At 44.9% G+C, this 14,120-nt stretch overlaps 1 protein-coding gene across 3 annotated transcripts in view; it reads left to right on the top strand.

Annotated features, from left to right (window-relative positions):
- The window catches only part of LOC138736042 (cadherin-22-like), a 1,166,757-nt gene that overhangs the window by 674,949 nt on the left and 477,688 nt on the right, over positions 1-14,120 (top strand). The window lies entirely within an intron of this gene.

Here is a 14,120-nt window from a genome sequence, read left to right as displayed (position 1 = left end):
CCCCGCTGCCGTCAGATTCCTGAATAATCAACGAGACTGCCTTACTTCTTGTGCACTGTTATTGTTCTATTTTTATGATATTGTAAGATGGTTGTAATATTTATGTTCGCTGCTACAAAACCCTGAATTTCATGACTTGTTCATGACAATAAATCCAGATTCTGATTCTGCTTCACAAGACAGTGCACCATAATTCAGAAATGAGAACAGTACCTTGCAATGCATGTAAGGACATGTGGCAAAATAGTGTCAGGTACTGTTGAGCATAGAGGCTCAGAGATTGTTCTTCTGGGAATAGAAGATTTCGATTTTATATTTATACTTAGGTTCAAATTTCTACTACGAGGGACCTTGTCAAATGTTTTACCACAACCAATGCCCTATTTTTGAAAATCACCTTTGCCACTTGCTCAAAAAGTTCATATTGGTAGGATGTGGCCTACCATGCTGACCAAACATAACCTAGATGAGGCTTTCCACACATGCACAAAGTTCCTCTCAATCACGATGGAAGCTGATCATCTCATTGTAATACTCCAGTTCAGCCTTTGCCTGTGTGGAAGAATTTGAGCACCTCTAGGGTTATATCAGCTAAACAGCCTCCACAAGAATAAAAGGCAAGGGAAAAGTTAAGCAACTGCATCCCAAGGCCAGACCAGGGTCATGGCAGCCAGACTGCAATCGATTGCACTGTATAAATGGGATTGAGCTGATGGTTATATATAGCGTGGTTTTAGCATATCTAAATTTGTGACCTGGATGAGGAAGTGGTTAGTGCAACGCATTACAGTGCCAGCAACTTGGTTTCGAATCCAGTGCTGTCTTTGAGGAGTTTGTACGTTCTCCCCATGTCTGCGTCAGTTTCCTCCCACCTTTCAAAATGCCTGGGGGTCGAATAGACATGTGGGCTGGAACAGCTGGAACGGCTTGTTACCATGAAAATATTTTAAAAATTGAATTACAAATATAAATTTTAAGGCAAGAAGATACAGTCTGGGCAGTTTTGAAATAATAATGAATGGGATCTGGTCATTGCAGCTGATGTTGGCAGTTCAATTCCTTCAGCTGGAGGGTGCATCTTTCTGAAATGTCAATTTTATTCTTAGAAAATTACGCAATAATGAATAATTAAGGATTAGTGTGGCAGATTTTATTGTGAGAGATAAGGCACATTAGCAGTTCAATTCTTTCCCAATGATTTGCATATTCCCCTACTTCATGCAATTCGTTCTTCAATAGTTCTGGTAACGAAGTTTGTTTCGATTGGCAAAAATGCTAATTTCTTTGCTCAGAGATTGGTAGGTACTGAGGGAGGGGCTTGGGCGTAACAGCCTTTATGGGGATATCTGGGAGGGAGGAGTCACAGGTTCAAGGAGCGAGCCAACCCATTCAGTACATACATACATCTATATGCTTAATGATAACACCATAGTGCGCAAATCGGGTCGGCCCATTGCAGGAAGGATGTGGAGGCTTTGAAAAGGGTACAGAAGAGAATAATCAGGGCACTGATTGGATTAGAGGGTGTAAGGTATGGGGAGAGGTTAGATAAACTTGGTTGCTTTTTCTGGAGCGTCGGAGACCGTGGGGAGACCTGTTCAAAGTTAATAAAATTATGAGAGGCATAGATAGAGTGGACAGTCAGAATCTTTATTCCCGGGGTAGAAAAGGCATGCACTAGATGAGATGCATTCAAGATGTGAGGGGAGAGTTTAAAAAAAGATGTGCAGGAGAAGTTTTGTAATGCGCGAGGAAAGAACCAAAGACTTGTTGATCCAAACCAAGGATTTTATTAAGTAAAAGACTGGAGCATATCACAAGTAGGTTGACCAGTCCAGAATGACCTGGTCTGGCTAGGAGCAATCCTTTAAGACCTGCCAGTAGGTGTGGCTACGCTCTCAGCCAATCACAGTCATCCTACACTTCCATCTGTACATATGTAGATATACACATTGGTGATAGAATCTGTACTATCACATTCACCCCTTCTTTGATAACCAACCCCAGGCTGGATGGAGGTTAGGGGCTGTACCGGTCAGGGGGCCTGACCATCCGGCGTGACCGCCGTGGCGCCGGGATAGGGGTCGCCAGAGTCGTGTCGCCAGGTGAGGCCACTGCTTCGCTCAATTCCCCAACGGCGTTGTCGACAGACTGGCCTGAGCTGGTGGGATGGTGCTGGTCCCTCTGTTCAAGCACATGACCTGGGGAGAAGAAATAGGGGGAGGTTGGGTTAAAGGCACTGCTGCGTCTGATCCGGCTTGGGCTAGGTCCCTTACTGAGTCTGTGTCCTCCTGTCCGTCTGGATACTCAACGTAGGCATAATGTGGGTTCGCATGGAGCAGAGTCACTCGGTCAACCAAGGGGTTGTTCTTAGAGTACTGGGCGTGGCGTCGTAAAAGGACTGGACTGGGAACCGTGAGCCATGCCGGTATGGTTGTACCCGACTCGGATTTCCTCAGGAAAGAGAACATCCTTTCATGGGGGGTGGCATTGGTTGTGGTGCATAGGAGGGAGCAGATGGAGAATAGGGCACTAGTGAGCACATCCTGCCAGCAAGAGGTGAGGAGACCTTTGTACTGGAGGGCAAGCGTAACCGCTTTCCAGACGGTGGCATTCTCTCTTTCGACTTGCCCATTACCATGTGGGTTATAGCTGGTGGTCCTGCTTGAAGCAATACCATGCTCCAGAAGGTACTGCCGCAGTTCTGCGCTCATAAACGAGGACCTTCTGTCACTGTGAATGTAATTGGGATACCCGAAGATGGTGAAGATGCTGTGCAGGGCCTCTATAACTGAGGAGGCAGTCATGTCTGAGCATGGCACAGCAAACGGGAAGCGGAAGTACTCGTCGATGGCTGTAAGGATGTAGGTGTTACGATTGGTCGATGGTAGGGGCCCCTTGAAGTCTACGCTGAGACGCTCAAAGGGGCGGGTGGCTTTGATGACATGGGTGTTCTCCGGACGGAAGAAGTGGGGTTTGCACTCAGTGCACACTGAGCAGGCTTGGGTCATGGAGCGAATCTCCTCGACCGTGTAGGGCAGGTTGCGAGATTTGACAAAGTGCGCGAACCTAGTGACCCCTGGATGACGAGCTCCTCGTTGAGTTTCTGCAGCCTGTCCAGTTGCATGTTGGCTCAAGTCCCCCTGGAGAGCGCATCTGGCGGGTCGTTAAGTTTACCTGGCCGATACAGTATGTCATAATTAAAGGTGGAGAGCTCGATTCTCCACCTGACGATTTTGTCATTCTTGATCTTACCTCACTCGGTATTGCTAAACACGAAGGAGACTGTACATTGGTCGGTCAGCAGCGTAAAGCACCTGCCAGTGAGTTAGTGTCTCCAACGATGTGCTGCCTCAACTATGGCCTGGGCCTCCTTCTCTTTTTTTTAAATTTTTTTATTTTTCACACCATAAATCACATTAGCCATGATATACACTATTTCTTTTTTACACATATACAGTGACTTTTTCTCCCCCCCCCTCGCTCCTCCCAAGCCACCCCACCACCCCCCCCTCTCATCCATTTTAGGTATACAATCTAGGTTGCATTAAGCCAGTCAGACAATGTTGTCATTCAACAAAAATACACCAGAAATTCTACTGAGTCCATTCTTTTCTTTCCTTTTCCTTCCATCAACTTAGGTAATGTTTGTCCCCGGTAGGTTTTCGCTATTGTATTTAATGTAAGGCTCCTATACTTGTTCGACTATTTCAATATTATTTCTTAACCTATATGTTATTTTTTCTAATGGAATACATTTATTCATTTAAATTTAGTAGTTTCTTCCTTTTAATTTGGTTATGTATTCCATTAATATTTAAAGTCATATAGGTCAGCGTAGCCCTTTTATATTTTGTTTATCTTCTCTTTCCGTTTTTCCATCATTACCTTTCCTCCTTTTCCATTTCTGTTTTCTTATTTTCAACTCTTTATAAGACAACATTCCTACAACATCCAACATTTTCCTTATTCTCCTATTTCTATCTTATTTATCCCCAATCTCCCCTTCCCCTCCTGAGTTGTCCTTTATCCCTTGTCGGACAACCACATCTCCCCTCTCCATTTGGATTTGCGAATCCACTCGCAAGCGTCAACTGATTTTGCAGTGACCGCTATTTCCCCCCACCCCGCCCCCCCAGAAAAGATTTCACTTTTCATATGTCACAAAGGTCACTCTTTTAATTCCCTCCTTATTCTCTCTATTCCATTACCTTCCCTTATTAATTCTTGTCTATACTATCTATATTTTCCTCTAAGTACAGATACATTCACGTATGCACATTGTCTCTATTCACTCTTATACCTCTTTACCCGCATACATATCAATCGTGATCATTTTTACTCTCATTACCCGTCTTCATCCCTCAGTCTATTTTTGTCTTTACCCACATACATATCAATCGTGATCATTTTTACTCTCATTACCCGTCTTCCTCCCTCAGTCTATTTTTGTAATTGTTCTGCAAATTTTCGTGCTTCTTCTGGATCCGAGAATAGTCTGTTTTGTTGTCCTGGAATAAATATTTTCAATACCGCTGGATGCTTTAGTATAAATTTATACCCTTTCTTCCATAAAATCGCCTTTGCTGTATTGAACTCTTTTCTCTTCTTTAGGAGTTCAAAACTTATATCTGGATAAATGAAGATTTTTTGCGCTTTATATTCCAGTGGTTTGTTGCCCTCTCTTACTTTTTCAATTGTCTTCTCCAGTACCTTTTCTTTTGTAGTATATCTTAGGAATTTTACTACAATAGATCTTGGTTTTTGTTGTGGTTGTGGTTTAGAGGCCAATACTCTATGTGCCCTTTCTATTTCCATTTCTTGCTGTAGTTCTGGACATACTAGGGTCTTGGGGATCCACTCTTTTATAAACTCCCTCATATTCTTGCCTTCTTCATCTTCCTTAAGGCCCACTATCTTTATGTTATTTCTTCTGTTATAATTTTCCATTGTATCTATTTTTTGAGCTAGTAGTTCTTGTGTCTCTTTAGTTTTTTTATTAGATTCCTCCAATTTCTTTTTTAAGTCTTCTACCTCCATTTCTGCTGCTACTGCCCGCTCTTCCATCTTGTCCATTTTCTTTCCCATTTCTGTTAAGGTCATCTCTATTTTATTCATTTTCTCTTCTGTGTTGTTTATTCTTTTTCTTAAATCCTTAAATTCCTGTGTTTGCCATTCTTTAAATGACTCCATGTATCCTTTAATAAGAGAAAGTATATCCTTTATCTTGCCTTTCTTTTATTCTTCTATTTCACTGTATTCTTCCTCTTCCTCTTCTTCTTCCTCTGGGTTGACCATCTGTTGTTTCTTTGTTGCCCTTTTCTTCTCTTCTTTCTTGTTTCTATTGTCTTCTGTGGTCTCTTCTTGCTGCAGGTGTTCTGCAGCTGTCGTTGCCGGCTGTGGAGATCGACTCCCCAGCTGGTCCCCCCTCCCGTCGGTGTGTTTTTTTTCATGCGCGGTTGCGCACTTTTACTCGGCTCTGCGAGCCATTTTTGTAGTCCATTATTTACCGACCTGAGGGAGCGGGTTTCTCTCTCCGCAGCGGGCCTCTTCGGACAGGTAAGGCCTTCACCTTTTTCCTCCTTTGTCTTCTCTTCCTCTCTTCTTACCGTTGCTTTCGATTTTTTTTTTTGTCGCCATCTTCTTTCCACCTTTATACTCACTTTTCTGTAACTTTTATTTCTGTGCCTTTGTGTTTTCCTTTGTTTTTCCCGACTTTTCTGGAGAGGGCTGGAGTTCACCGTCCGGCCACTACTCCATCACGTGACTCCTCTCGCCTGGGCCTCCTTCTCGACAGAGGAGTGTCACCTCTCAGGACCCTGGAGGGTTCTGGAGAAGAAGGCTGCCGGCCGGCCGGCCTGGTTCAGAGTGGCTGCCAGTGCAAAGTCAGACCCATCGCTTTTGACTAGGAACAGAATGGACTCGTCGATGGCGTGCAGCTTTACAGCAGCAATGTCCGATTTGATGCGGTCGAAAGCCACTCTGGCTTCGGTTGACAGGGGGAAGGAAGAGGTCTTGATGAGTGGCCGTGCCTTGTCGGCATAGTGTGGAACCCATTGGGCATAGTAAGAGAAAAAACCCAGGCAGCGTTTGAGTGCCTTCTGGATGTTGGGGGCAAGTCCATGAGGGGACACATGTGGTCAGGGTCCGGCATGACCACCCCATTCTCCACCACACAACCCAGAATTGTGAGCCGAGTGGTCCGGAAGACATACTTGTCGAAATTGTAGGTCAAGTGCAGCCGAGTTGCAGTCTGAAAAATTTCTCAAGGTTGGCATCATGTCATGGCCGTAGATGGTGACATTGTCCAGATACTGGAAAGTAGCAGTCAGCCCGTTCTGGTCCACCATCCAGTCCATTTCCCGTTGGAAGACCTCGACGCCATTTGTGACCCCAAAGGGTACCCTGAGGAATTGATACAGCTGCCCATTCATTTCGAAGGCTGTGAAAGGTCGGTCTTCTCAGCGGATCGGGAGCTGATGATAGGCTGAACATAAGTCAATGGTAGAAAATACACGGTATTGGGCGATCTGATTCACCACATCCATGATCCGTGGAATGGGGTACGCATCCAGGAGCGTGAAGCGGTTGATAGTCTGGGTATAGTCAACCTCCAAGACCTGCCAGTAGGTGTGGCTACCCTCTCAGCCAATCACAATCACAGTCATCCCACACTACCATCTGTACATATGTACATTGGTGATAGAATCTGTACTATCACAAGTTTTTGACACAGAGACCAGTGGGTGCCTAAAATGGTCTGAGAGGGGTTGTGGTGGAAGCAGATACAATAGTGGTGTGTAAGAGGCTTTTATATGTAGACACACGAATAGGGAACGATATGGTTCATGTGCAGGCAAAAGAGATTTTGTCTAATTTAGCGTTGTGCTCTGTGCAGACGTTGAGGGTTGAAGGGCCTGTTCCTGTCCTGTCATGGTCTATGTTCTGTTCTACAGTCATTGGGGTGGGAGGGGACAGGATTGTGGGGCCACATGACCTACTCCTGGTCCGATATGTGAATGAGTGCAGAATATTAACATCGAGGGCACCTTCAGAAACATCATCAGATTACTGAGGTTAAAAACACAATGCAGGAGAAACAGTGCACTTCATATAGCAAAGATAAAGATACATGACCAATGGTTTCAGGCTTGAGGCCTTCATCAAGGTATATACATGGTTGGCGTTGAGGTGAGGGCAACACCATTACAGTGCCACGATCAGGACCGGGGTTCAAATCCCATGCTTTCTGTGAGGAGTTTGTTCACTCTCCACGTTTTCTCCGGGGGTTCCACCTTTGAGACGTACCGGGGGTGTAGATTAATATGGTGCTATTGGGCGGCCCTGACTATTGGGGCGAAATGGTCTGTTGCTGTTATTAAATTTAAAGTAATGCCATCATGTACTGAGGGCACTCCTTGAGAACTACCGATTGGCTAGTGATGACCGTTTAAATGTCAGAAGGGAAGTGCTGTGGGTATGTGTGTTTTGCACAGGATCGATCAGTATTACAGGACAGCAGCATCTTTCTGAGATATTCTGTCAAAACTGTTTTCATGTCAAAGCCATTTCCTTATGTTAGACAGTAGCAAGTATTTAAACATCATTGGGAGGAAATGTACGCCCTTATTTTTGCCATAAAATAATAACAGGGTATGCAGCTCAACCGTGGCTAATGAAGGGAGTTGAGGATAACATTAAAATCAAAGAAGAGGCATATACCGTAATTTTGAATGCAGCAGAGTTCTTAATTAGAAGGGGGAAGATGGAGTAAGACAGCTTGGTGATCCTTAGTATTGTATGCAGAATGTAGTTGCTCACTGCTAGCTGGTATGGAGGACCGGCGCTATATATAGGCTGACCAGGGGGAAGTAGCCCCCTTGCTTGCATACAAGTCTTCCTGTCCACTGCTCTCAGCTCAGATCGGGACTAGCCTCGTAGATGGCTAACACTGCCATGCTCTTGCCAATAAAAAGCCTACGTTATTCCCATAACTCCTGTCTCATGAGTTATTGACTGTGGTTCAGACAGGAAACTCGCGGGGAACAAAAAAGGTGACTGTAAAAGCTTCTATAGATATGTAAAGTGAAAAAGATTAATTAATGCAAATGTAATTAAAGAAGAAAAGCCTGGCAAGTACCTGAATTAAAAGGTAGGGCGATGAGCAGAATGGGGTGGGGGGGGGGGGGGTGGGTGGAGGAGGGAGAGTGCAGGCTGAGACCTAAGAAGTTACAGGCAGATGCAGGTGGGAGGGTAGAAGAAAAAAATGAGAGGAGAAAGGAGAGGGTAGCTCTCTGATAGGAGAAGCAAGGGCAGGGATGGGAAGATGGACGAAAAGCAACAGAGGAAAGAGAGAGAGATTTGGTGGAGGGGGATTAATAGAAATTGGAGAAGTTGATGTTAATGGCATTTGGTTGGAGACTGCCAAGATGTTGTTGTCCCAATTTGTAAGTGTTAGTTTGACACTGCACGAGGCCTTAGGGAGGCATGCCAGTCTGATAAAGGTGTATGGAATTGAATTGAGTTGAAATAAACATAGATTCCTCGCAGTAAAGCACGAAAGTCGGCAGACACTGTGGTTGAAGTAAAATCCCAATGCTGGCAAAACTTTGATGGTCAAATGTTTTCTTTGGCTTGGCTTCGCGGACGAAGATTTATGGAGGGGGTAAAAAGTCCACGTCAGCTGCAGGCTCGTTTGTGGCTGACAAGTCCGATGCGGGACAGGCAGACACGGTTGCAGTGGTTGCAGGGGAAAATTGGTTGGTTGGGGTTGGGTGTTGGGTTTTGGGTGTTGGGTCAAATGTATAGCAAAGATAAAGATCTTCGGGCTTGTCCCCTCCATCAAGGAATGGAAAGATATCGGCAGACGTCCAAACAAAATGGTGAGGGGGAGAAGGGCAGGGAAAGGAGCACAGTCCCGGAGGGAGGTGGTAATAGGTGTATAAGGGAAGGAGGGCAAGCAGAGGGAGGAGGGAGGGCTCTGTGAATGGAGAGGGAAGGGAAGGAAAAATTGAAGCCAGATTCAGGGAAATAGGGAACAAGGGAGAGGCAGACCAATTGAATAGATTATTTGCATCCTTTTTCACTAAGGAAAATACACGGAACATTTTGGGGGTACTGGGGATTCGAGAACCTAGTGTGCAGGAGGACTTGACCGAAATTGCTCTCTGTCGTGAAATAGCATTGGGTAAACCGATAATGCTGAAAGTCAATGTCCAAGGGCCTAATAGCTACATCAGTGCTCAAGGCAATGGATGAGAGAGAGTGAATGCTTGAGAATTATTAGTGATTATTTTCCAATATTCGCTACAGTCTGAATCAGTTCCTTTGCACTGAAAGGATTGCTGATTGACATCACTTTTTAAGAAAGGAGGGAGAGAGAAACCAGGGAATTGGAGACAAGTTTGCCTGACTACAGAAGTGGGGAAGATATGGAGTCAGTCTTAAAGATGTCATTGCTGCGCATTTGAAGAGGAGTTACAGGATTAGTCCAAGTCAGTATAGAGTTACAAAAGGGGAATCATGATTGACTAATCTTCTGGAATTTTTCCTGATGATATGACCAACCCGAGCGAACAATGGTGAACCAGTTGATGAGGTGTATTTGGACTTGGTAATGAACTTTGATCAGATCCCACACAAGAGATTGGTATGCAAAATGAGAGAACATGGTATAGATGGGATGTGAACAGAAAACTAGATAGCAGGCAGAAAGTGGTGATAAATGGGTCTCTTACAGATTGCAGGTAGTTACTAGTGGAGTACCACAAGCTTCAGAGCTGGGAACCCAGATATGTCCAATGTATATTGATGATCTGGACCAGGGTTGGCCAACGTTTTACATTCCATGCGTCAATTTCTTCACACACGTGTTCAGATGCGCCATTCAATTCTTGTAAAAATGTTAGTTTAGACATATTTACATTTTACATGATATATTGATTTGATATAAAAACAAAATAGACATTACTTATCTTAAAGAAATTTGAGTCTGTTTTGATTTTGCTATAAAGTTTTAGATTTATTCTCAGTAAAACCCAATTCTAGCTCAAAGCTATTTGAATTCCTGTTATAATTTTTTTTCTACAAATCGGTTTTTGGTTAATACTTTTTATATGTGTAGACTTACTTTTTTAATTTCAAGTATGTGCCACTTAACGTCTGTTCAGGCCACATCCGACCACATCCGCCCATGACCCTATAATTATTCAATTACCATGAGCAAATCCGCAGCAATTTAGAAAAAGCGATCCCTAGCTATTGGAAATTGTATACTGTACACCCACAGTCATCCCATTGCCTCAATCTCTACCTACAGCCCTGTATCAATCCTAATTAATCCTGCTGCCCCGATCTCTCCCCACAGCTCTGTGTCGGTCCCCACACTGATCCCACTGCCCCGCTCTCTTCCCACAGTCCCAAGTCTGTCTCCACACTGATCTTATTCCTTCGCTCTCTTCCCACAGCTCTGTGTTGGTCCCCACACTGATCCCACTGTCCTGCTCTCTCCCCACAGCCCTGTGTCGGTCCCCACACTGATCCTATTCCCTCACTCTCTCCCCACAGCCTTGTGTTGGTCCCCACACTGATCCCACTGCCCTGCTCTCTCCCTACAGCCCCATGTCAGTCCCCACACTGATCCCAGTGTCTCGCTCTCTCCCCACAGCCCTGTGTCTGTCCCCACACTGATCCCATTCACTCGCTCTCTCCCCACAGCCCCATGTTGGTCCCCACACTGATACCTACTTCCCTACTTATAAATAAGAAGTTTACTTGTATGCTACATTATCCCTTATAACTTTACAATGTATATAATATGGTGTGTGCACAACGTCCACTTCGCATTACACCCAATTTGACAGAATAAATCGTGGACGTTAAGTGGTGCATACCTGTATTATCACTGGGGTGCAATGTGCCACCTCTAATTATCCAACGTGCCACTATTGGCACATGCACCATAGGTTGGCCATTCTAGACAAATGAATTGTACATACTATCTCTAATTTGCAGATGTCTCTGAGCTGCGGGGCATTGCAAGCTGTGAGGAAGTTTCCAAGAGGTTGCAGGGTGACTTGGTCATATTAGGGCAAACGTATGGCAGATACAGTCCAATGCAGATACATGTGAGGTTCTCCACTTTGGTGGGAATAACAAGGCGGCCGATTATTATCTGAATGGAGATGTTAGGAAAATTGGCTGTGCAATGAGGCAGGGTGTCCTTGTTGGAATGTAGCTACAGCAGATGGTGAAGAAAGCAAATGGCCTGTCGGCCTTTATTGTGAGAAGATTTGGATAGAGCAGGGAGGTCTGACTGCAGGTGTACAGGGTCTTGGTGAGGTCACACCTTGCTATTTTGTACAGTTTTGGTCTCCTAATCTGAGGAAGGATATCCTTGCTAGTGAGAAGATGCAGTGAAGGTTTCCCAGACTGATCACTGGAACGGCAGGACTGTTGTGTAGAGAATATCTGGATAGATCAGGGTTACATGGAATTTCAAAGAATGAGAGAGGATTTCATTGAAACATATAAAACTTAGACAGGACTGGATGTAGAAACAATTTTTCTGATGTTCGGCAAGTTCATAGAAGGCGTCACAGTCTAAGGAGAGGGGGAAAGTTATTTAGAACTGAGATGAGAAGAAATGTCTTCAATCAGAGAGTTGTGATTCCCTGCCACTGAAAGTTAAGGTCAGTTCATTGGATACATTGAACCAGGAGTTGGATGTGGCCCATCTGCCTAAAGGGATCAAGGGGTGTGGCAAGAAAGCAGGAATAGGGAACTGAAGTCATTTGATTAGCCACGATCATATTGAACAGCCTCAAAGGGCTGAATGACCTTCTGCTCCTATTTTCTATAGGTCTGGTATCAATATCAAGTTTAACTTTATTACCATCTAACCATACAACCAGACGAAACAGCTTTTGTGCAGACCATGGTAAACACGTAGACACACGCCCCCCGCACACACTGCCCCCGCACGCAGCGCCCCCACACGCACACTCCCACACACGCACATACCCCCGCGCCCCCCATGCACACCCCCAGCAGGAAGAAGCTATTTCCCAGCATGGCAGCCCTGATTTTTATACTCCTGTATCTCCTTCCTGATGTCGAAGGTCAAAGACGCTCTCAACTGTGCTTCTGTAAAATATTGTTAAGATGGGGGCCGGTAGCCTTGCCCTCCTCAACCTTCTTAGGAAGTGTAGGCGCTGCTGTGCCTTCCTGACTAATGTGGATAGGTTGTTCATTATTATGCACTGTACTCTCCACGACAGAGCCATTGATGACTCAAGGAGACCTTTATCCTCCTGAAGTCTGCAATCATCTTTGTCTTGTCCACGTTGTTCTCACACCATTTAACAAGCCTTCCAACTTCCTCTCTGCACGGCAATATCCGATGCTAATCAATGAAACTCGTTCCAATTCTCAAATCAAAGGAATCATATAGGGAGTAATCAAAGGAATATAATGACAAAAGGCATGAGAAGCTGAGTTTAACTCGAACGCTGTTCTCGGCAGATGCTGGCGTCTTGAGCAAACGGGAAAGCTGAAAGCCCTCAGACCATCAGACAGCGTCCATGGAGAGAAATGAACAGTTAATGTTTCAGGTCAGGATCCCTTCTTGAGACTATTTGTCTCCAGTCCCAAGAAAGGGTCATGACCCAGAATGTTGACTGTTCATTTCTGTCTGTGGATGTTGCCTACCTGCTCCTCTTTCTTTGCTCTCCAAATGCTTCTTTTTGGAGAGAATTGGTGTAGAGACAAATGAAGTGTGGGCAGTGTGGTTATTGTCAGTACATTCAGGTCACTAACTTCGTAGAGACAAATTGCGTTGAAAGATGCATGCAATGAATAAAGCACAAATTAACATGTTTTTGTCCTTACAAACAGGTGAGTTTTGATTTCCCCCGCCCCCCCCCCCCCCAAGTCATTTCTTCACTAATTAAATCCGGAAGGATCTGAAGAATATGCTCCAGAGATATTTGTGTGGCGAAGAAAGCAATTTTAACCTGAAGATATGAAAGGTAATTAATCAGCAAATATTTTGTATTTGAAGCAAGTTGTACTCTTAAAAGTATGACCTGGTGGAAGCCAGCTCATCTCACAATCTGCTGGAGGAAAGCCCAATGTCAGAGGACAAGACAGGATTCTTTTACTCCTATGGATGCTGCACAGCCCACTGAATGCCTCCAGAAGATTGGGTAAAGTTCGAGATTGCAGCATCTTTTCCAAAGGAGTGATTGGAATCACTTTTGCAACAATACTGTGGAAGGATATGACTTCAAACGCCTCCCGCATATGGATTTGAAGAAGTGGAGTTTTTAAAGCTGAAACCACATTGAATAGTTTGCATGGGCATGTTCGTGAAATGCTCTAATTTGTAAGGCTGCAAACAAAATACTGGAGAATGGGAACAGGCTGCCCACAGGAGACAGCAGATGGGGGAAGTAGCAGCAGCAGAAGAAAGGGAATGCTTGACGCTTCGGGCCGAAGCTTTACCAAGACTGAGGACAGGGTGGGAGGGATTGGTGTACAGGGCCATATGGTGTTGGTGAAGCAGGGAGAAGTGAAACATGGTGGACAGAGGCAGTTGATTGTGAGACGCCAGGGGAGGAGGGGCAAGGGGAAGAAAAAAAAAGGTTCGGTGGAGGAAGGTGAGTTAAGACAGAGGGGAGTGGGTGATTAGAGACAAAGACTGTGGTGCTGGATTCTGAGAAGAAGGGGAGTCGAGAATGGTGGGATAAAGAGAGGCCAAATGGAACCGAAGGGGAGGATTGAGAAGAGAGGGGGGACCGTTACCTGAAATTAGAGAATTCTCTGTTCACACTATTGGGCAGTAGACAGTCCAGGTGGAATACGAAGTGTATATTGAGCCTCATTCTGACAGTGTAGAAGGCCTTGGACAGATGAGAGGGGGAGCAGATGTGATAGCAACTGGGAGCGCGGGATGTCCATTGTGGACAGAGCAGATTTAGGGGCCATTTCGCGGAGCATCTTTGCCTTCTAAGAGGAACGTACAGGTGATCCAGTTAACATAGCGGTGAGCACAACGCGGTCAGTGACTAGGATTCAAATCCAGTGCTGACTATGAGGAGTTTGTATGCTCTCACTGAATT

This window comes from Narcine bancroftii, chromosome 6 (assembly GCF_036971445.1).
Source record: "Narcine bancroftii isolate sNarBan1 chromosome 6, sNarBan1.hap1, whole genome shotgun sequence".
Lineage (NCBI taxonomy): Eukaryota > Metazoa > Chordata > Chondrichthyes > Torpediniformes > Narcinidae > Narcine > Narcine bancroftii.
The sequence above is the reverse complement of the archived record's forward strand: the minus strand, read 5'-3'. Positions and strand labels throughout refer to the sequence as shown.